The sequence below is a fragment of the Paroedura picta genome, chromosome 2, assembly GCF_049243985.1.
Source record: "Paroedura picta isolate Pp20150507F chromosome 2, Ppicta_v3.0, whole genome shotgun sequence".
Lineage (NCBI taxonomy): Eukaryota > Metazoa > Chordata > Lepidosauria > Squamata > Gekkonidae > Paroedura > Paroedura picta.
Genome location: NC_135370.1, coordinates 52,309,348 through 52,332,050, shown reverse-complemented (window position 1 = coordinate 52,332,050; position 22,703 = coordinate 52,309,348). Strand labels below are relative to the sequence as shown.

At 41.8% G+C, this 22,703-nt stretch overlaps 1 protein-coding gene across 13 annotated transcripts in view; it reads right to left on the bottom strand.

The window, feature by feature from the left end:
* Positions 1 to 22,703, bottom strand: part of QTMAN (queuosine-tRNA mannosyltransferase) — a 269,467-nt gene that overhangs the window by 170,225 nt on the left and 76,539 nt on the right. Inside the window, exon 1 of one of the 13 annotated variants that reach the window (XM_077320149.1) lies at positions 2,546 to 2,563. The exons of the other annotated variants lie outside the window; for them this stretch is intronic. The gene's annotated coding sequence lies outside the window, so the exon portion shown is untranslated. Of the gene's footprint in view, positions 1 to 2,545; positions 2,564 to 22,703 lie in introns of those variants that run through there. 13 annotated transcript variants of the gene reach the window in all.

The following is a 22,703-nucleotide window of genomic DNA, read 5'->3' as shown; positions in this document are numbered from 1 at the left end:
ACACACCCTTACTAGAAGAGGCTTGTTGCATGTGGAGACACTGGATTCCAGAGGAAAATTTTTTAACTTACTCTTAAAGGGGGGAGAGGGTTGATAGGGCTTTTATCGTTGTAGTGGTGGTCCTCTTGGAAGCTTTCTGGGGGTGGGGTGAGTGGGGCCCGATAGGGCCTTTGTCACTCCGATGGTGGCCCTTTTATAAGCTTAATAGGGAATAGGGGTAAGGGGGGGCTGCAGCAGCAGTCTTTTTGAAGGCTTTCTCAGAGGTGGGGGTAAGGGGACATGATTGGGCCTTTGCAACGGCAGACTGTTGAGGCAGACTGTTGAGGGGGTGAGATGAGGGGGTGATCGCTTATTTTGCTGCCCAGGAGCATCTTGTAGCACCTTTGTGGTTGAGGGACAAAAGTCAATATTGAGAATGTGTGTGCGCATGAGTGTGCCACATCTAGGTTGAAAAACTCCTGGAAATTTGGGGCGTATAGGGATCTTAGTGGGGTACAATGCCAGGGTGCCTACCATCCAAAACAGCCTTTTTCTTCAGGAAACTGATCTCTGTATTCTGAAGATGAGCTGTAGTCCCAGGGGATCCCCATTTCCTACCTGAAGGCTTGCATCCCTAGCTGAGAGCTACTGCATCAAGATCCAGTGCAAGGACTGTGCACGGCCTGCAGACGGATTACCATATTTGCCGGCATATAAGACGACTGGGCGTATAAGACGACCCCCCAACATTTCAACTCAGAATATAGAGTTTGTTACATTACATTACAGTACTATGGACAACTATGAGCAGCTATGTCTATCCCAACTGAAGTGCACCCGGCGTATAGGACGACCCCCCCACTTGGAGGCATGTTTTTCAGGGGGGGAAAGTAGTCTTATACGCCAGCAAATACTGTATTTATTTGTTTGTTTGTTTGTTTTTCACATTACTTTCATCCCTGGTTTTTATTTCACAAGCATTTTATGTTATTAGCGAAGGCATGCACAATATAAACATGTGACTTCCAGGGGTGTGGCAGGGAAGCATGGCCAGATGACATTATATCCAGGGTTCCTTTGTATTTCAGGGCAGCCCAACTGCTTCCCCAATGTCTGCTTCTGCATGTATACTTAGAAAGCCTATGAAGCCCATTTGAAGTTCACTGTACTGACATCTTCTTGAAAAGGTGTTGTGTACATCTATTTGGCTCCAAAGGGGCTTTTCCCTTCCCTGAAAAAATGTGTATACAAAGCACTGTATTCTTTAGCGAGCCTGAATAAAACAAGCCATTATAACCCATCAACCCCAAAATCCATTTTAAATGTCACAAGTATAGAAAAACACCATCAATCAAATGAGCTATCTTTTTTTTAAAGCTCAGCATCCATCTAGTACATAATTGTGATTCAAGATTTCTCTGAACTAAACCCTGTAACATCTGACTATTAATATGCTGGCTTAGTCCTAGGCCACGTAGCATCTTCTCTCTGATCTCTCTCTTTTTTTTTCCATAGGCAAACAGCCCAGTGAGTAACTCCACTAACAATATGAATTATTATTCCAAAGCTGGAAAATTTCCTTTAGTCTCATTTAAACACATGATGCTATTAATGAGATTCACTTTGTGTGCCACAAGTTGTAAACATAATATTATACTGAGGTACTATGGGTAGATGTAGGCATAGGTTTTCTTCCATATGAAGTTTTTACAGCCTATTATAAACACAGGCACGTCAGCATACATTATGATTTTAGCAGGAATCCTTTAAGTAGGGCTGGACACAAACCAGAACATTCCAAGTTTGGTTCAGGGTTCAAGGTATTCCTGAACTGAACACGGGGAGTCAGATGACCGAACACCCCTGTACCCAAAGTGAACTCCTCCGGTTTGGGCTGATCCGTTTCACTTCTGCCTGCTTAGAAAGGGGGGGGGGAGTAAAGGGGGATGGCTGAAATGGCTTGCAGCTCTTTCAGCCTGACAGCTAAGAGGCCTGCGGGACCTGCCATCAGGCCGAAAGGGCTGCAAGCCTTTACAGCCTCCTGGATTGCTTCCCCCTCCTCCCGCCCTTCCAAAGCCTGCAGCCATTTCAGGCTAACAGTGAGAGGCCCGTGGGCTCCACTGCCAGCCTGAAAGGGTTCCAGTTCCTTTTTTTCAGTGTGTCAAAGAGATAACCAGGCCTTTTGGAGACTTCGATGGTATAGCTCCTCCACATATTAGTACTGTCCCAACTTCCGGGAGAGATGATATTGTTGGATTCTCAATGTGGCCCATAATTTCTTCTACTCCCTTTGTGGAGCAGGTTACAGCTCCCAAACCATGAACGAGTCCATAGTTTCAGTTTGTATAACCTACTGCTGCCTTTCTTGCTTTGGCTTTTGCTCATTTCACTATGAAAACAGTTTTAAACCAAGTTTCAAATGAAAGTTTTTCACTTCCTCATTTTCTGCATTCTGTCTTCCACCACGGCCATCAGCTGGGTGAAAGGGAAAAAACTGGTTGTGGGTCAAGCTCCCCTCAGAACAATTCCAAATAGGATAAAGGTATGGCCAACTATAGACAGGTACCTGGTGACCCAACAAATGGTCGGCAGTTTTCAGAGTTAGGTCCAAACGAAGCTCTATAGCTAGAATCAACCTGAGTGAAGAAATAAATACAGTTGTCAATCCCCAGAGAGGGAGATCTACGGATGCCATAGATCAACTCCCTGGAGAAAATCATTTCTTTGGAGCGTGTACTAGTCTATTACATTAGACCCCACTAAAACAGCTTGGGGTAGTGGTTAAGACTGGCGGTTTCTAATCTGGTGAACCAGGTTTGATTTCCCGCTCCTCCACATGCATCCAGCTGGGGGACCTTGGGTTCCTGATAGTTCTATTCTCACAGAACAGTAATATCAGGGGTCTTTCAGCCCCACCTACCTCACACAGCACCTGTTGTGGGGAGAGAAGGGAAGGAGAATGTCAGCTGCATTGAGACTCCTTCTGGAGGAGAAAAGTGGGGTATTAAAACCAACTCCTCTTCTTCTGAGCTCTCTCTCCTCCCCAAATCCTGCCTTTCTTAGCCACCACCCCCCCCCAAAAAAAAGAACTCTCCAGGAACATCCTAACCTAGAATTTGTACCCCTGCAGATTTGGGTAGAGAAGGGGGGAAAGCAAGCTCAGTGCAGGCAAGAAGCAGGCAGGAATGGCATAGAAGGTTTTATAGACATAGTTCTGGAAGCAGTCGCCCAGCTCTCACAGAAATGGTAAGCTTGGGCAGGACCATGCTATATAGAAGGTTATGTATGTATGTATGTATGTATGTACGTACGTATGTATGTATGTGTTGAATTTTTAGCCTGCCACTCTTCATAGACTCAAGGCGGGTCACAGTACATATAAAAACCCATTAAAACCCCTACCCTTATAAAATACACATCCACATAAAATATAACCCAAAATTAGCAACATAATCCCCCCTTCCCAGCAGCCATCCACTTCAGGGGGGATTAGTTCAATGTTAATGCACAGCCTGGGGAGCAGCCCCATAGATCTTAGTCCTGGCCTCAGCCAAAGACCTAGGAGAACAGCGCCATTTTTGCAGGCCCTGCAGAACCATTAGAGGTTACATGATGGAATGTTCCCCCACCCCCAAACCCTATATCTGAATCACTCACTTGAGTAAACTATTATTAGAAACCTTCTCCGCAATAACTTGGGTTTTGTTTAGGTTTTTTTTTACATAGAGGGAATTTTTTGTATGAGAAACATTTAAGCACATGAGTGCCGCCCCCCCCCCCCGCTCCAATCTATAGTGGTACAACCAAGACACAGTTTTAGCATAGGTTTAGTAAGAACTAGGCTAGAAACATGTGGAGATTATCTCTGTTCAAGAAATTCTGGCTAAAATAAATCCAATGAATTGTTCAAATCATTTACAAAAAGATTGTGCACAATCTGCGGAAATATTTTTTCCTCAGTCAGAATATTACCACCTCTTTAATAAGTAGTGGTTTCAGAAGAACATTCAACCTTGGATTAGAAGGAAAAAATGAGCAATCGGTGTTGATAATGCAATTACTGAACCTGACATGCAGTCAAAATGCACTTTGAGGTCACCTGGAAGGCAATTTTAAAATTCCATGCTATTCTAAAAAAAATACAATGGTTTTAAATTAAAGGCCAGAGCTACAGGAAGTTAGCATTTTTGAAAGACATACTTGAAGACATTGCACCACCAATTAAACTGAATTTAAACTTAATTTAAGCTTAAACCTCCCACAATCATACAAGGGTAGGGGTAGGGGTATTTTATAGCCCCAAAATACACTAGCCATTATCCTTCAATTAGAAGATATTATTCACATAATTTCCAGACACCTTCATTATTCATGAATGCCAAAGGTACTCGGAGTGCCTACCATAAAAGTACTAGCCATCCAAATCATGCAATATTTAGCATCTGGCCCCACACTTTATTTTGCAAATGAAAATTCAGCTTGTTAATCTTTATGAGATCAGGCACACAGAAATGAGTGGAAAAGAAAACAAGTTACTGTATACTGCATCAAATGGCACTGGGAAGGCCATCCTTCTCTAAATGTGAGCAACGAAAACCAAGGCAGTCAGAGGATTCACTGTTCATGTTCATGAGATCAGCAACCTTCCCTAACTCTGGCACTCATGTAAACCTGAACAAAAATGATAACTGCCTTCCTTCAAAGCAATTTCTTCTGGCAGGGACATAGAGAAGTGGCCGGCCTGCCCTTCCCCAAGGCTGAATTCCTCATTCTCCTAGAACACAGCCAGGCTTGATTCTTTACCTCCCTCAGCCAGATGGGCGAATACAGCCGTAGGCTTAGCTATCTTAAGTGGACAGCTCAATGGAGACATCTAAATGCACAGCTGTGGTCAAATATATGATTTTTTTTTTCCATAACAGCAAGAATACAAAATAGCAGAAAACTATTTATAGTATAAATAATCTCAGGCATTCAAACACAAAAAAGAAACAGAAATAGAAAGTATTCCTCCGAATGACTATACTGAATGAGTATGCAAGAGGGAAGGATATATGCTCGAGCATTTTCGAGCTTTGTGTGCTTGCATGTGCATATGAAAATGCTTGTGCGTACCTACATACACATATATAGTTAGGGAACTATAGTATAAAACCATATCACATCACAGAAGTATATAAATAATTATTTATTACAGCCTAAAATATAATATACGTAGCAAGGTTTCTATTTAAATTGATAAAAGTCATCGCTGGACAACAATAAAGGCACGTCCTACAAGACTAAGCCCCTTTTACACTATTACAGAACTCTCATCAGCATGTTAATTCTTTTGAATGATGCAGATGCGACATGCATGAGATTTTAAATAGTACTAGATCTCTGGTTAACATAGTCTCCCAGGGAGGGATGCTGTCTTCCGGGTGGGACCAGGCAATCCCATGGAACAACAGCTCATCTCTAGATCAGTTTCCCTGGAGAAGATGGATGCTTTGGAGGGTGGACTCTAAAACATTTGCACCCCACTGAGGTCTCTGTCCACCCCACGCTCCAGCCCCAAGTCTCCAAGACCATTTATGCACTGGAGGTTTCATGCCAGGCTGCATGCTGGAGTTTTCATCGTGGCAGGTTGACCCACCTCTTTCTGCACCCACATGGGGGAGCATTTGGCCTGGTGCAGCTCATCCACCCCCGATTTGTGCTCCTGCATAGGAGCTGGGGCAGTGAAGCTCCCAGTGCATAAATGGTCCATGAGTTTCCCAACCTGGAGCTGGCAGTCCTACCCCCCTCCCCTTTCCTCCTCCCACTGATAGTAACTTCATTCAAAGTCAAACCTTATTGCACTAGGCTATAGGCCATCGCAAGATCGTCAAATAACAATAAAATTGTTAAAAACAAATGCAGAATAAAAATTACACTTAACCCATACATTCTGCTCATTAGCCCACAGTATTTGCCACAATGTCAGAGCGAATTTTTCTTGCGGCCAAAGCAAAGGTGGCAACCCTTTGCATCACAAATGGGTCCGTATCAGAAAGCAAATACCTTAATTTATCATGAGCTGAAGAAAATGCCCCTGGAATAATTTTATTTAAAAATTTCCTCCTTGGATCTGGATAAAGTGGACACTCTGTAGCAGATCTTCAACTCCTGGGTTCCCACAGATACAGAGACGTTGTAAAAGAGGAATTTGAGCATATCTCCCAGTCAGAACAGAAGTGGGCATTGACTGAAATCTCAGAGCTGAAAACGCTGAGCTTGCTCACATTTATATTACCCAGATACAGGGCTCTGCTGTGATCTTTTTTTAAGTCACTGATAGTAACTTCATGTTTTCTTACATAGTGATTCGTGTTAGCACAATAACACACTGACACGGCAGAGACAGACTTTAATCTAGAAGCTGGTTTAGTTCTAGGATGTTTCCTGCTGTTGACCCATTATTGATGTGGGACACATGTTCTGGCACGCCTTGTCAAATGGAAATGTAGATGGACATGACATCTGTAGTCCTGCCCACGAAGTGTGCCAGAAGATGGAGGGCCCAGCCAGTGGTCACGCCAGTCCCTGGAGCCTGGGCAGCCGCTGCATGACTCACGGGGGCTGAGACAGTGGCTGCCCCATCCCCAATGCATTCGGAGTGGATGCTCTGGCCCCTGGGGCCTGGGCAGCTGCTGTGCAACTCGTGGGGGCCGAGGCAGCTGCTGCCCTGCCCCTGAGGCCTTCACAGCAGCCGCACTGGCCTCTGGGGCATAGGCAACTGTTGCGCAACCTGCACAGGCCAAGGCAGCACCAGAGTAGCAGGGTGAAGGAGGGGGGAAGGGAAGGGAGTGAGAGTGTGTGCAGATGTGCATATACTCACAAGTGTGCATATGTGTATGCAAGTGTGTGCACACACAACCCACAGGGGTTGAAGCTGAGACAAAGGAGCAGGTAAACAGGAAGGGGGGAGTGAGTGTGTGTCTGCACATGTGCGTCTGTGTGCATGATCTTGGTGCCAACCTAGTCCAGCATTCCATTGTCTAGAGTGGCCAACCTGTTTTTGAGAAACAAGCAAACAGTACACAAAGCCTATACCACAAATTGCATTCTGACATATACACCCTTTGCAGATTGAGATTACATTTGACCAAGAGGATAAGAACTAAAGAAGAAGAACCAGGACAGAGCATATGATTATTTTTCTCCTCCTGTGGTTTTCCTTGTGTACTAAATAGTTCCTGCCCACTGTCTTCCCTAGACAGATACTTACCATGGATGCTACAGGCTGATCCTGCATCCTGCACTGAGTGGGGGGTTAGACTAGATGGCCTGTATGAGCCCTTCCAGCTCTATGATTCTAAACTGGTAAGGAGGAGGAAGAAAGAACAATTCAAAAGGTAGGGGCAGGCATTAAGCAAGGATGGTCTATGATCGACTTTGAGGATTGGAAATGCCCCCCTGGGGGGGAAGGAAGGTTACAAGGGACAGTGAGGAATTTGGGGGCAAGTAGGGGGCAACAGTCTGACTTTATTTTCAGTAGACCGGGAAACAGATGTGTGTTCATATGTAGAGGAGGACACTAGGGATGTGATCTGGGAGCCAAAGGGGAAGCAGCCCGGAAAGTTTGGGAAACACTGTTTTTTTTAGGAATGAGCAGTCAACAGGAACCAATCACATCATTTAAGATCATGGTTAGCTGGTAAGCTTCTTTTGATAATACAGCCTCAAGTCTGAAAGTGGATCAACAGGAAAAGAGTAAGTACTGCCAGCAGGGTATGTATAGGAGAGAGCAGCAGAAAGGGTTGGGGAAACAATGAGCTAGGAAAATGCAGCACAGCAAATGTTGAATTGCTATATACTACCCAACAGAATCTTCACAGATGGCCTTTGAGGCCTTTAACGTAAAGAAAAATAAATTGAAACAAAGGATCACTGAAGTCTGTTTACATTCCTTCTTTTGTAGTACACTGCACAGATACCAGCTGTGCAAATTTCCAAGGGCTCTGTGCACAATTTGCAGCAGACCAACTCCAGTCCTCAGAGTCTCTTTTTCTATTGTTAATGTCAGGTATCTGTCGACATTCCATTTTCCCATGCTAATCTAAAATTCCATCCTTGCTCCTCTCTCCCCTTACTTCCAGGGGACTTAGTTATAGCCACAAATTTCAGAACAGCAGTGGGTTCTGTAGCTGGCTTTTCAGTATCCACTAGTCTCAAAGTGGCTTACAGTCGTTTACCCTTCCTTTCCCCACAACAGTTATTCTATGAGGCAGGTGAGACTGAGACAACTCTGAGAAAACTGTGACTAGCCCAAGGTCAGCTAGCTGGCTGCATGTGGAGAACTGGAGGATCAAAACCGGCTCTCCAGATCAGAGGCTGCCGCTCTTAACCCCTACCCCGAGCTGGCTTTCTGGGTTATACCAAGAGCGCTGCTTTATCACATAGAACAGTGGTCCCCAACCTGTGGTCTGCGGCCCGGTGCCGGGCTGCTGTTCCCTCTCCCCGCGCCCCCCGCAGTAAAAAACTTCCCAGGCCGCAAGCTCACGGCCCGGGAAGCTTCTTACTGCGGGGGGGGAGAGGGAATCAGCGCCGGGCCGCGCATGCGCACATGCGTGCTGCGCGGCCAAAATCGCGCATGCACGGCACTTTCATGCATGTGCGCATGCGCGGAAGTGCCACGCATGCGTGATTTTGGCCACGCAGCGCACATGTGCGCATGCACGGCCTGGCCGCACATGCGTGCTGCGCGGGCAGGGCAGTTGCCCTGCCGGTCCCCAGCCGAAAAAAGGTTGGCGACCACTGACATAGAACACCAAACCTGGACTCTCAAAGGTACGACTGTCTCATTCATCCTGACAGAAGCATTCTGGAATAATCCATTCAGGACATATTCATTGACACCATCTCAGAGTGGTTACAAACAAAAGAATCATCACAATTAATATCAACATTCATGACCGTATGAAAAAATTAAGAGGTGCATGGTATCAATAAGACATGAACAGTAAACACACAAGACCATTTTGTTTATTTTCCAGGAAAAGGCTCCAATGTTCCTTCAAGTGATTCCACTGCTTAAATTTACATGAAAAAAGAACATGTGAATCTTACACATGTCTGGATTATATTTCCATCACATTCAGCAGATTTGAGCTGCCAGCATTTGTGATTTCTAAATGCTGAATAGAAATCTGCTATTGGCATGCAGACCTTTTATTATTCACCTTTCCTAAATGACCCAGGGCAGCTAACAAAGAAGTAAGAAAGGGTAGAAGACACAATAAAATCAAAAATAAGCACTATGGAATCAATGTACAAAAAACAATGAATACCACTTGCCTACGAAATAAGTAGCCCAGAACCACCTTAAAACCAACGCAACACGAAGCAGAAATCTGTTGAAAGGAGCAAGATTTGTGAAATGTTAGCAGCAACAGCCCTTTCAGCCTTCATTCTGTAACGTAGATGTAACACCAGAAAAGTTCCACAAATTGACAGAAACAGAATACACCACACGAGGAGAACAAAAAAAGAGCTGTAAGGAACCTAATTGACACATAGGTTCATAATAATAAAATATTAATTTTAGCCCTTCCAGAATTGGTCGGTGTGGGAAACAGTATTCATAAAACATCATACAAAACAGGTTAAAACTTTATTAATCTAATGACCCCCAACTAATATTTTTCCAGACAAGGTTTTTTTGGGATCAGGAGCTGGTCTTTATCTTTCCCAATGGTGAGGCCAGCATTTATTGGTGTCTGTTATTTTGGGCCTCATCATAAGCCTGGTAGAATACTTCTGTCTTACAGGCCCTGCAGAACTGAGCGAGGTCCCACACGGCACTCCCTTGGAAGCAGATTCTACCAGGCAGGGGCCAGGGTTGAAAAGGCCCTGGTCCTGGTTGAGGCCGATCTCACCTCCTTTTGAACAGAGATCCTGACCAGATGTTGTTCCAAAGATCTTAATGCTCTTGGGTGAATGTAATCCTGTAGATACACTGGTCCCAGACAATTTAGGGCTAACATTTCATAAAGACTTAACAGCCGTACAGGAAATGTTCACTTTCTGAAGTCGCATAACTCTGGGTGCTTTCTCTTTGAAGGTGCCTGCTTTCAGTCTCCTTTCCATAAATGAAATGACAATCTTTGCTAAAAACTGATTTAGAAGAACACTACTGATAAACTTACAATTAAGGTCCCATTGATGGAATAACATTATATATTCAAGCATCTGCATTAGTATCACCAGCTTTGGAAACTCATAATGTATTCCCCATTTTAAAAATGAGATGAGCTCTGGCATAACCAGTACCTTCAACTATGCATCTGATACTGTGCAAAGTTACTATTTCCCCTAAAATAGTTGAGAAACATGGGTTGGTTGCTTCTATGTGTAGAAGGACACATTTAGTTTCAGTCCCATCAAACTGATATGTAAGTTTCCGTGAGGTTTACAGTATGCATCATTAATTGTCAAACAGCTATGTTACTGTCCAAAGCAGGCAAAGTGCATGATTTAGAGCTTATTTGGAAGCTTATGAGGTGGTGATAACAGCAAGAGAAAAGTATTTATCTTTCCCCCCTTTCCTTTTTGTATTTTGATGTGGGGAATTATTTAACAGACATGTTGCAGATTCATAAAATACACATTGTGAAATTAGAAAGGGCATGTCTAGGAAAATACAGGTCTAGTGCAGAAAATTTATAATGACTAGCTGCATAGATAGGTATTTTTTCTTGCAAGCAGCATTTTTTTCACCTTTTCGTTCGGAAAAAGTTGCTGTGGGTAGCCTCTTGGTTTCCTTTTTAGTAGGGGTGAGAGTTGATTGATGGTAGAAAACCTGGCTCACTCTATCCCCCAGCCCAGTGACCAGAAGATCAAAGGTGGGCAGGATTAAGCAGATGAAATAGGCATGGCCACTTGCTACCATGCTCATTTTCCCCAAAGACCCACCACGTGAGTGCCGAAGTACTAGGCAGTGGCCTCTGGATGAGAAATTGCCTGGTTGGGTGTTGGGGGGGGGGGCAAAGCTCATCTGCAGTGCTTATCCATGTAAGTTAAAATACATCATTATTTCATGGGATAGGAGGAGATGGAAATGCTGGTTGGTTCTTGGGGTGGGATCTTTTTCTCTGTGGGATGCATAAGATGTGCTGCTTTGCTAGAGGAGAAAAGGCTACTTGAAGATATTATGTTTTTCTGCTACTATCGCATCAGTTGAATAAGAAGAAGAAGAAGAAGAAGAAGAAGAGTTGGTTCTTATATGCCGCTTTTCCCTACCCGAAGGAGGCTCAAAGCGGCTTACAGTCGCTTTCCCATTCCTCTCCCCACAACAGACACCCTGTGAGGTGGATAAGGCTGAGAGAGCCCTGATATTACTGCTTAGTCAGAACAGATTTAGCAGTGCCGTGGCGAGCCCAAGGTCACCAAGCTGGCTGCATGTGGGGAAGCGCAGAATCGAACCCGGCATGCCAGATTAGAAGTCCGCATTCCTAACCACTACACCAAACTGGTTCTCCTCCAGATCAGATATTAAAGTGATTCAGATTCTCACAGAGAAACTGTAACATGGTTTCAAACTGAATCTTTTAGCATAATTTCTGGATGGCAAAATTTCTTAGAACTTATACAACCTGGATGCTGATTAGGAATGGGCATGAACTGGAAAATTCTGGAAAATTCTGGTTTGGTTCAAAGTGTCCTAAAACCTAACCTCTGAACCCAACCAAACCAAAAGCCAAACCAGCAGTTAGGGTTAGTGCATTTCACTTGTGCCACTTCCACATAGAGAAAAGCAAAATGGACCACTGAAATGACTACCAGCCATTTGAACCTAACAGCTCAATAGGTCCACCCATCAGCTGTTAAGTTTCAATGGCTGGTAGCTATTTAAACCCTCTAGTTTGCTTCACCTCGTGTCCAAATGAAAGGAAGAGAAATGGACTGCTGAAGAGGCTGCCAGCCAATTAACCCTAACAGCTTGAGGGGTTCCACTATCAGCAGTTAGGTTTAAATGGCTAGTAGACATTTAAGCTCTCTATTTCACTTCCCCTATTCTAAATGCAGGGAAGTGAAATAGACCGTTTAAATGGCTTATGCCATTTTAGTTTTACAGCAGGGCATGCACATCCATTTCACTTCCCTCCATTTTGAAGGGGAGAAGCAAAACACCAGTATTTAACAGTTGATGGGCAGATTGCCCTGCGTAGCTGCTAGTTTTATATAGCCCAAACAAAAGGTCTAGGAAATGATCAGGGGAGGTGCCAAATTGATGAAGAATGTCAGGTCATGAACCAGTTCATTGCCATCCTTCATGCTGATTATCAACAGGTTCTGCTTCAGAAGCATCTGGCCCAGTTTTTGTGAATTCTTTTGGTGTTGTATCTCTGAGGAGTATCACCAGAGTTCCATCTTCTGTGAGAGCTACTCCCTATCATGGGGCCCACTGCATGTCCTGATTTAAGGACCTTGAGCAGTCACTACATATAGTGACCGAGAGAATTTGGTTGAGAGAATTTTCCTTAAAAGTGCTTAACAAAACAGTGATAATACATTTATTGAAAAAGCTTATACTGAATGCTCAAATGTTTTTAACTTTGGGAGTAAGAACAAGTGATCACAGATCAACAGGTTATAGAAATGTCTCGATGACAGCTGCCCTTGACCCCTTTCAATCTGGTTTCAGGTCTGAGACAGAGACAACTTGGCCGGCAATCTCAATTTACAGCGAGATAAGAGAAGTCTTTCATTGCTGTTGTAGAACAACCTCCCAAAAGAAAGTTAAAAGATCTGCATCTCACTTGCAATTCGGGGAGTGGGGACATCCAAAACAAAACTGTTTTTAGAAGAGTGTTTTGGTGGGGGAATCCCCAAAATAGGTGTGTGTTGGATTTTATTTTTTAAGATTTTCCCCTTGTTGTTAATTTAAATTATTCTCAGGATATGTTATATTGTGTTGATTTTATTGTTGCTACACACTTGGGTCCCAGTTATCTGGCAGAAAGGGAGGTTATACATTTGTAAAATAAATAAATGATAAAGGAACTATTTTTAGAATTTCTGCCTTCAGATACAATTCTCATTTAGAGATATTCAGAAAAAGATATAACGGAATGTGTGTCAGTGCAAGCATGCATACAAAAGGGATTAAATGTTACAGTAGAATTTCAAGTTCATGCAACGCTATGCTTTTAATAGCCTTCCTAACATATTTTCAAAAAAAAATACAACCATTAATGTATTACATTTTACACTGCCCCTCAGGTACCTGCTCATATGAATAAAAGGTATTATTTCTAACAGATTCTGCCCTTAAAGACCTTCAAGGTATATACTCAAAATGTATTTACCCCTTAAAATTTGACAATTGTATTTTAAAAGACAAATGGTATGCTTATTACACTTTAAACAGGGAGAAAAGCCATTATTTTAACTGATGGAGCTGTAGGAGAAAAAAAAACCCTGATGGCTGTAAAAGCCATCAAACTAAGACAGCACTGAGGTGTGCAGTCGGAACATGGATTATTTTGTTGAAATATCTAACATGATACTAAGACCTGAGGCAAATTTTAGATATGGAGCTTAGGTCTGGTTTGCTCATTTAAAAAAAAAAAGATTTGAGAGAGACAGAGAGAACAGAAGCGCTGCCACTTGGTGTTTTCAGTTCGCAAGCAGACCAATGAAAGAGCATTCATACGCAAAATATTGCTTTCGCCACAATTCTGCAGATCTTTAGTATCTTCTGAAACAAGCAAACCAAATTAAGCCACTTTCAATTTTTCAAAAAAAAACAGGAAGGCTACACGGCTCAGCCTCTTAGCAGCTTTTAAAACATTCAAACACTATGTCTCCTTCAAAATATTTCTCTTCAAAGCCCACTTATGAGGGTCTCATTTTGATCCCTTCCTGAAGGTCACTTTCACCTGACATTCTTACATGTTTCTCCAGGCTGCTTCCGGTTGTGCTTAAAATTTTTGGATTTTCTTTTTCACTTTAACAACATACAACAAATCTAATGAGAGGCACAGTATGGTAGCAATCCCCAACCTGTGGGCTGTGGACCACATGTGGTCCTTCGACTAATTGGAGGTGGGCCCCGAAGGACGTTTTCTCCCCCCCCCCCCGGCCCTTTACTTCAACCCCCCCGGCGCTTTACAACACACTATCTCGTTGCAAAGAAACAAGCTCAGGGTTCCCATTGATTCGTCATTGTCATGAGTTAAAATTTCCATGAAAATAAAATGTTCCTTATGTTCATTGTTGTGGCGTGTCTGTATCTTATTTTGAAGGGATGTTTAAACATTACCATAGTGATCAGAGAGCATTAGGGCAGTGGTTGCGAGTAGAGGAGTAAACTACCCCCCCACCGGGCCTCAGTAAAAGGCATTGAGTGGTCCCCGGCGTTGAGTAGCCCCTGGTGCTAAAAAGGTTGGGGACCACTGCAGTACAGTACTCATTGGTGTATTGAAAAATTTAACACAGTTGCTCTCAGTGGTATGGGAAGTAGCCATGCAGGTTTCTGTCCTGAGTGAGTAATGGCTATGTTCCTTATAGCAGGGGTAGTCAACCTGTGGTCCTTCAGATGTCCATGGACTACAATTCCACCCGTAGTTACCAGATAAAGGTAAAATAACTGACTGAGATAGACATCTAATGTCTTAGAAACATGTACCACTTAGAAGTGTGCACCTCTGCTTAAAATGATGCTGTTTGGCCCACATACTTAGTATTTCAAAGTTTATTTCCCCTAAACATTCATTTATTTATTTTTTAAATCATCTGAACCTTATTCATCCCATTTATTTGAAAGGTTAATAGTGAAATAACATAGCATAAAATGCATCGTTATCATTAATATAAATATGACTAAACAACAAAACTCTATTAATGATCAAAAACTTTCCTAAAAAGGGCCAGTCTCTTTAAAGGGCTCTGTTGTAATGTGGGGGGGGGAGGGGGGAGGCAACCAAAGGGACTCACTGAAAATTATTCACAATGATATTTAACCTTCACTTTCCATTAATTCACAGGAAAGAGCTCTGGGAAGAGACTACAGACCTCTTCAGAGAGAACATTTCATTAAATGTGGGCTATAATTGTTAGATAATGATCCACAGATTATTATACCTGACAAAAAGAACAATTAGGAGCAACTGGACATAGCGACTGGCTATGACTACACTATAGTAGGACTCTTGCAATTTGTTGTTGGCCCTACCCACTAAGCAGGACACACCCTGGACCTCATTTTTGGTGCAGGGCTGAATGTGGATATGGTCGTGGCTAATGCTGTGCCATGGTCAGACCACTATGCCCTGAAGGCTCGGCTAAGGCTGCCACCCACCCCACCCCCTCAGTTGGGCGTCAAGCAGATTTTAGCTCGCCCGCAGAGACTTATGGATCCAACTGGATTCCTGAACACTCTGCTGGACCCCATGCCTCCCAGCACTTCTCTAAATGGTCTGGTCAGCGACTGGCATGACAGAATGCTGGCCGCCATTGATGAGATAGCTGGTAGATGTAATCTCAAGCAGGCCTCCTGGTATACTGAGGAGATCCACAAGAAAAAATGGGAACTGAGACAACTACAGCGAGTTTGTAGGAAGACTCGTGACGAAGAATCAATAACATCTTATAGAATGCATATGAAAGCTGATGAGATGGCTGTAAAGTCAGTGAAATGCAAATTTACACGACTTCCATTGTGCTTGCACACTCATGCCTAGCACAATTATTTAGGGGTTTTTATTATTTATTAGCTGGACTTATTGCCTGCCACTCCCAGCGAACTGGCTCGTAGCAGGTTACAAATAGGTTCCAATACAAAATCCCCAATAAACCCCTATTAAAAACCAAATTCAATAATTAGCAGCATGGCGGTAAAAACAACCCCATCATAAACAGTGCACCCACCTAGGGGTGACGGTAATACAGTAACTGGTCACCACCAGAGATGTCAAGAAATTGGAAGTGGGTGTCTTCCTTCAGGGAGGGCACCAAAACAATAGCCAATTAGATATTAGCTGTGAGGCATTCGCAAGCCATTTCACAGAAAAAATCTTAAGTGTCTGCCATGACTTCTCTCTAACCTTAGACAGAGAAAGTGAATTAGAAGCCCCTTGGCTATCTCTGGGGAGAATACTGAGTTACTTCAGATGACTCAAATTAGCTGGAGTGGACAGGATGCTAACAGCAACGAGGCCAACTACTTGCCCACTAGACCCATGCCCATCGTGGCTCCGAAAAACAATGGACATAAGAATAGGGGCCCCCTCTGGGAAATAATCAACCTCTCCCTCTCAATGGGAGAATTCCCGGAAGGATTAAAAGAGGCAGTGGTGTGCCTGTAGCTGAAAAGAATATCTCTGGACCTGCAGGAGATTGATAACTACTGCCCCATCTCAGGAAGCTGATTGAAAGGCCTGCTGTGGACCAAATATTAGAATTCCTGGAGGAAACTTCAGCCCTTGACCCAGCAGCCTGGTAGGACATGCTGTCAGCAGACATCAAGACTCTACCGGAACTTTCCAAGTTCCAAAGGGCCTGTAAAATGGCACTCTTCCATCAGGCATATGGTTGAGGCTAAAATAAGCCAAAAAGTAAAATCAATACAGACCTCCCTGCTCTCCTCTCTGTTTTCCACTACTCGAAAAAGAAAACTGGAAGTTAAATCTAAAATTGACAGTTAGAAGCCCTACAGGGCAAAAATATTTTACCACGATTTAAAACTAATCAATATCTTGGTTAGTTTTAATGGTTTTAACTCTGCATATGAACTGGATTTTTTATGCTGTTAACATCCCCAAGCCTGCTTGTAGAAGGGGGTGGTCTACAAATTAAATAAATCAAATGAATCAAATAAATCAATCGATCATATGGCCAGAATCACACCAGCAGCAAAGGCTAGATTGGGAGTGGAAGTCGAGAGACACAAGAAGATTAATCTTATTTTTCTCATGTGATTCCCTCCTCTAACTTCCACATTCCAACATTATTGGAGCAATATGGAACAGAAACATGTGGAAGTGATCATCTCTTCCTCGGGGAGGGCGGTATATAAATAAAATAAAATAAAATAAAATAAAATAAAATAAAATAAAATAAAATAAAATAAAATAAAATAAAATAAAATAAAATAAAATAAAATAAAATAAAATAAAATAAAATAAAATAAAATAAAATAAAATAAAATAAAATAAAATAAAATAAAATAAAATAAAATAAAATAAAATAAAAATAAAAAATAAAAATTAGGAACCAAAACTAAGAGGCTACATAGAATCTTAGAAGGCGCCATACTTGCCATTTAATCCAACCCCCTGCTCAATGCAGGATCAGCCCTAAGCATCCTAAAGCATCCAAGAAAAGTGTGTATCCAACCTTTGCTTGAAGACTGCCAGTGAGGGGGAGCTCACCGCCTCCTTAGGCAGCCTATTCCACTGCTGAACTACTCTTGACTGTGAATTTCTTTTTTTTTTACATGAAAACCACAGTAACTTTTCACATGATTAATAATCTATATTTACTCAAAGATCTGGGTCTTCATTTAAAGGTATGTTTCATTATTGAACAAAAGCTCAAGGTTTAATTCCTTTATAATATCTATCATGTTCATTCTGAGACCTAATGAGATACACCTGCTTAACTGTGTTCACTGGATTTTGCTCGTTTCTTGATATTTAATTAAGCTACTTATGTGGCCAGAAAACTGCATGCTGATGAGACCCCCTCTTTTACTTGATAGTTCAAGATTCTGAGCATAGGAGCACTGAAAACCACATGAAAAGTTCTTTATTCCATAAAACACTAAGCAAAGCAGAAATGAAATTCTGACCAACAAATAGTTACTACTTGGAATTATAATATGTATTTCCAACCATTTCGAATGTGTAAAGGTTTTGCTAATTATTTTAGAAGTCTATTCTCACAAGGAAACAAAGGCTTTGTGGCTTTTCCTTTCCAGCTCCAGCCTATTTGCTTTTTACATTTTAGGTTTTTAGAGGATCTGGGGAATTGTTTTGTTTTTGTTAAAATGCATTTCATACACCTCATTTTATGTCTATTGGTATTTACACTGCCGGTACTAAAATGTAATGAAATTGTGTGCTATGATTCAGTATTTCTACATTTATGATTTTTAATTAGTATAGTTTATCCTCTTAAAGTGTCTTGTATTTATTTTATTTCTATATTATTCATAGGTTCAGCTTATTTCCAAATAATCAAGACATATGACTGTATATTAAAAGAAACTATGCTATTTATTTTTCAACATTACTCTAACCCATAATGTTCTTCCTTCTTTCAAAAACCTTTTAATGACTATAGATGGGTGTTCCACTTATTGCAATTCCTCCACTTAAATAAAGTTTAGGGGGCCAGAGAACACATTTTCCATATTGCAACTCAGCCAAGGATCTTATATTCTTCTGCTGACCAATTATTGATTAATCTCAGCAAACCTTATGTAATTACATGGATGCTCCCAGTGTCAGTAACGCAAAAACAACAACAACAACAAAAACAAGTTTTTACATGGCTTCATTCTTTGACTCTGACAGAATCTGAATTGGGGTGGGTGGGGAATAAACAAAAGAACTTCTCTTATCAATTTCTTCGGCATGGTTGAAAAAGTAAGCTGTATTATTAAGCCTACTGTGATAAATCTGGTAGACTGGTAGAATTTTATTGCATGAGGTCAAAGGCCATAACAATACAATAATAGCTGCCTGAGTAGTAATACATATTACAGTAAAAAAAAACAAGGTTAAAAACAATATTAAAATTGTCAGGTCCAGAATGTACAATATTCAATGTGTTGAATATCAGAGTGAAGGTTTTGCATGAATCTTTCTGGCAGCCAATGAATACAGTGACATCGTGTAGGTGACATAAAGATCTTCATCATTTAAAAGATTGATAATTTTGTCTGGACTGGAGTAAATCAGTTCCATGGCTTTACAAACATTAACAGGTCTTACTAGGTGAAGGGATGGTGATTTGGTAAGCCATTTATCTTACCAACACTAATATTACTAAATGTTTCCTGGAACTGAAAGTCCAGAACATTTATAATGTAAGAGTTAGTCTTCTGGGAAAATTCAATATGTCCAGTCAAACGGATCTCCAAAACTATAAACTTACTTTGTTCTACAGTCACTAGAAGCTTCATCCACAGGCCAGATTAAATGCTGTTAGCAGGCAGATCCCTCCTGAGAGTCAGCGTAGTATAGTGGTTAAGAGTGGCGGACTCTAATCTGGACTACTGGGTTTGATTCACCAATCCTCCACATGCAGTCAGCTGGCTGACCTTGAGCTAGTCACTGTACTCTTAGGGCTGCTCTCACTGAGCAGTTCTATTAGAAATCTCTCAGTCCCACCTCCCTCACACAATGTCTTGTGGGGAAATTAAGTGAAAACTGGGGTATTAAAAAACAGCTTTTCTTCCTCTAATTGAAGGGCAGTTTACATATTGACAGCTATCAAAACTCTTCCTTTAATATCATGGAAAATATAATTTATATACACTGTCTAGCCAAAATGATATTGAAGTAGATATCAATCAGGCCATCAGTGTAAAATACCGAGAAGATATCAATCAGGCCCTAAGTGTAAAATACTGAGTTTATTCCAAGCAGGATGCCAAAAACAGATGTCGGTGTCCAGGAGACCCCTTGATATATAGTTTGGATCATGAGATTGATTCACTAACCACCATCTTCCATGAAGGTGTATACCAGGGGTAGTCAAACTGCGGCCCTCCAGATGTCCATGGACTACAATTCCCAGAAGCTCCTGCCAGCATTTGCTGGCTGGGGGCTCCTGGGAATTGTAGTCCATGGACATCTGGAGGGCCGCAGTTTGACTACCCCTGGTGTATACCTTAGGACAGTAGGTTTACCAGGAACTAGTGACTAATTTTGCTAGTTTCCCAATCCCACTTTCCAGACAGCTGCTCACCTCAATTAACAATACGTAACACCTTACCCAAACTTAATAGCTTCCCATCCAGTAAACAAGGGGTCATCAAGAAATGAGCTCACCTCATGTAACATAATAACAGCCATTATCTCTTTCCTGGAAACCCATCAAGGTTCCCTGCGAAGCACTGTCCTTCTCCAGACTAAACTTTTCACAAGCTTACTAAGGTTATTGTCATACCCTCAAGATCTCATCAGCACATTTTTTTAGGGGCTTGCATGTCAGCATTGGCCCAAGGTACATTTTCCCAATAAAATATGGGCACCTGTCCCAGTCCACGTGTGTGTGTGTGTGTTTTGGGAACCATACATTCACCCCTGTTTGCATGTAAGTCCTTTTTCTTCTTCTCTCCATGAAGTTCCGATAATTTCACTGCTGAATCTACAGACTTCTCTTTACAACATGAGCAGTAAATATCACAAGGAAAATGCAGGGTTTCCTTACAGGGTTCCTTCTATGAAACATCTGGGAGCAGGAACAAGTAGCAGTGCATGGTTAAGTGTGTTTGATCTGGGAGAACAGATTTGCACCCCCAATTCGACATGGAATCTTGCTCAGTGACTGAGCCAATTATACACTCTCACCCTAACATACCTCACAGGGGTGTTGTAATAACAAAATGGAAGAAAGGACACTATATATGTTACTTTGATCTCCACCGGCAAGAAAGGTATGGCATAAATTAAATAAATAAAAATATAATTCTTTTACTGCTGACCAGTTCTCATCTATACATGTTCTCGGGCTATTTTTTTAACAACCAGGCTTGGAAACCAGAAGTTAGACTGTCTGGAGAAAAGAGTGCAGAGAAGGAGACAGGCAAGAGAATTGATAAGAAATTATGCAATCTCCTCTCTCCTAACAATTTTGTTTTGGGAATATCTTCTGCCTCCATAGTAACACTCTCAGCAAACATGTTTGGAGAATCTACATTTGTTGAGATATTCTGTAGTTTCATTCTCAAATGAATGCCCAAATCAGAAAAGTAAAATATGTGTTTTTCTCTATATGACTTTTGATATGGGGTTCCTGTCCCCAGTAGCATTTCTGTATTGAATTAATATACTCATTCTTCCCCATAATAAGCAAGAGTTTTAACATTTTTAAATTATCCATTTACTAAGGTAAGAACAAGGGGAAGCAAGTGAAGGTAAGAGATTAAAGACATATTGACAGTGGTAACACTACCAGAATACAGGGAGCAGTAGGAAAATGTAAGAGAAGACCACCATATTCCACAGAAGGCTGTATTTAGAGCAACACATAATTCCACTTCCAGTGCTTTATCCAGCACACAATTATTATTACTGCTACTACTATAGTCAGCTCGGTTAGTGGTTAGGAGCACCAATTTCTAATCTGGCGAGCCAGGTTTGATTCCCCACTCCTCCACATGCAGCCAGCTGAGTGACCTTGGGTTCACCACAGCACTGATAAAGCTGTTCTGACCAAGCAGTAATATCAGGGCACTCTCAGCCTCAACTAGCTCACTGGGTGTCTGTTGTGGGGAGAGGGAAGGGAAGGCGACCGTAAGCCGCTTGGAGACTCCTTCTAGTAGAGAAAAGCAGCATATATGAACCAACTGTTCTTCTTCTATCAGTGGGTGTGGAACCTTCAAAGGTTCACTCTTGGGGGGTGGGGGACATGGATTTCAGTATGAAACAAATAAGCACAGGCCTGATTCTTTGATTGAAACCAATGGGAATTTTCAGTGTTAATTTTGACTAGCTGCTGTTACTTTCTTCCTATTATTGTTGTTGTTTCTCAGTACCTATGTCAGCTAGTTGAATGTTTTTCTCCATAATCAAATGCCAACAAGAACAAAAATGCTGTCACCATTACACCACGTTAGTGTAGATTTATTTGCTGTGTGAAGGTTATATTGCACATAGGCACTTGACAGATTGTAAGTCTGCTAACTTCAAATCAGTCTTTAAGTGCTTCCAGTACTTTTCCCTTAAAATCCAAGTTATTTGACAAATTGGAATTAAGTTATCTTAGGTCAATGTAACTGTACGTTAAACTAATGAGGTGTATGCCTATGAGTTATGTCTGATTAGCTTAATACAGTTAGTGCCGGACAGCTTGGGCTGCTGACCTTGAAGGAGCTGAGATGGAGCGTTGGAGGATGTGGTTGTGATGTAGAAAAAAATTTACATAATACATACTCCTACAAAATAGGATTGTTTCAAAGTCGGGCAGCGTAAAACCCACACGACACCTCAGGCAAAATGGAATCTTATGTATGCATTTGTTTCAGACTGGAGGCTTATAAAAGAATTAGAAGGAGCACAGCCAGGAGAGAAAATTATTATTTTAAGGTTTGTATTTTAAATACTGTTAAAGCAGCCAGTACTACAAGTTCGCATTACAGTAAATCAAAACACACAAATGATGCAGCACAGAAGCAAGACCAAAGCTTAAGTGAAGATTCAGTCAATTCCTTCTGTTCCTGAAACTGGCTGATTGAATCATCAGAAGATGTATGCAGGACGTTCTGGTCTCAAAAATAAAAATCAGCCTTGTAAAATTCATGTTGCCATTATCCCAAGGCATTTGTTTAACTCATCTTATCCCTCGGTGATATGAATTTCTTTTTAAGCCACAGGGTGAGGAATACAGCTGTGAAAGTTCACCCTAGAGGGCACTGACTTTAAAAGCTCCCCCCCCCCCCGCTAAATAAGAAATCCAAATAAACTCAGGATTTAAATCTATGTCTGTTTGCTAGCTAGCTGCAGTGGTGGCTTTTCCAAAAACTG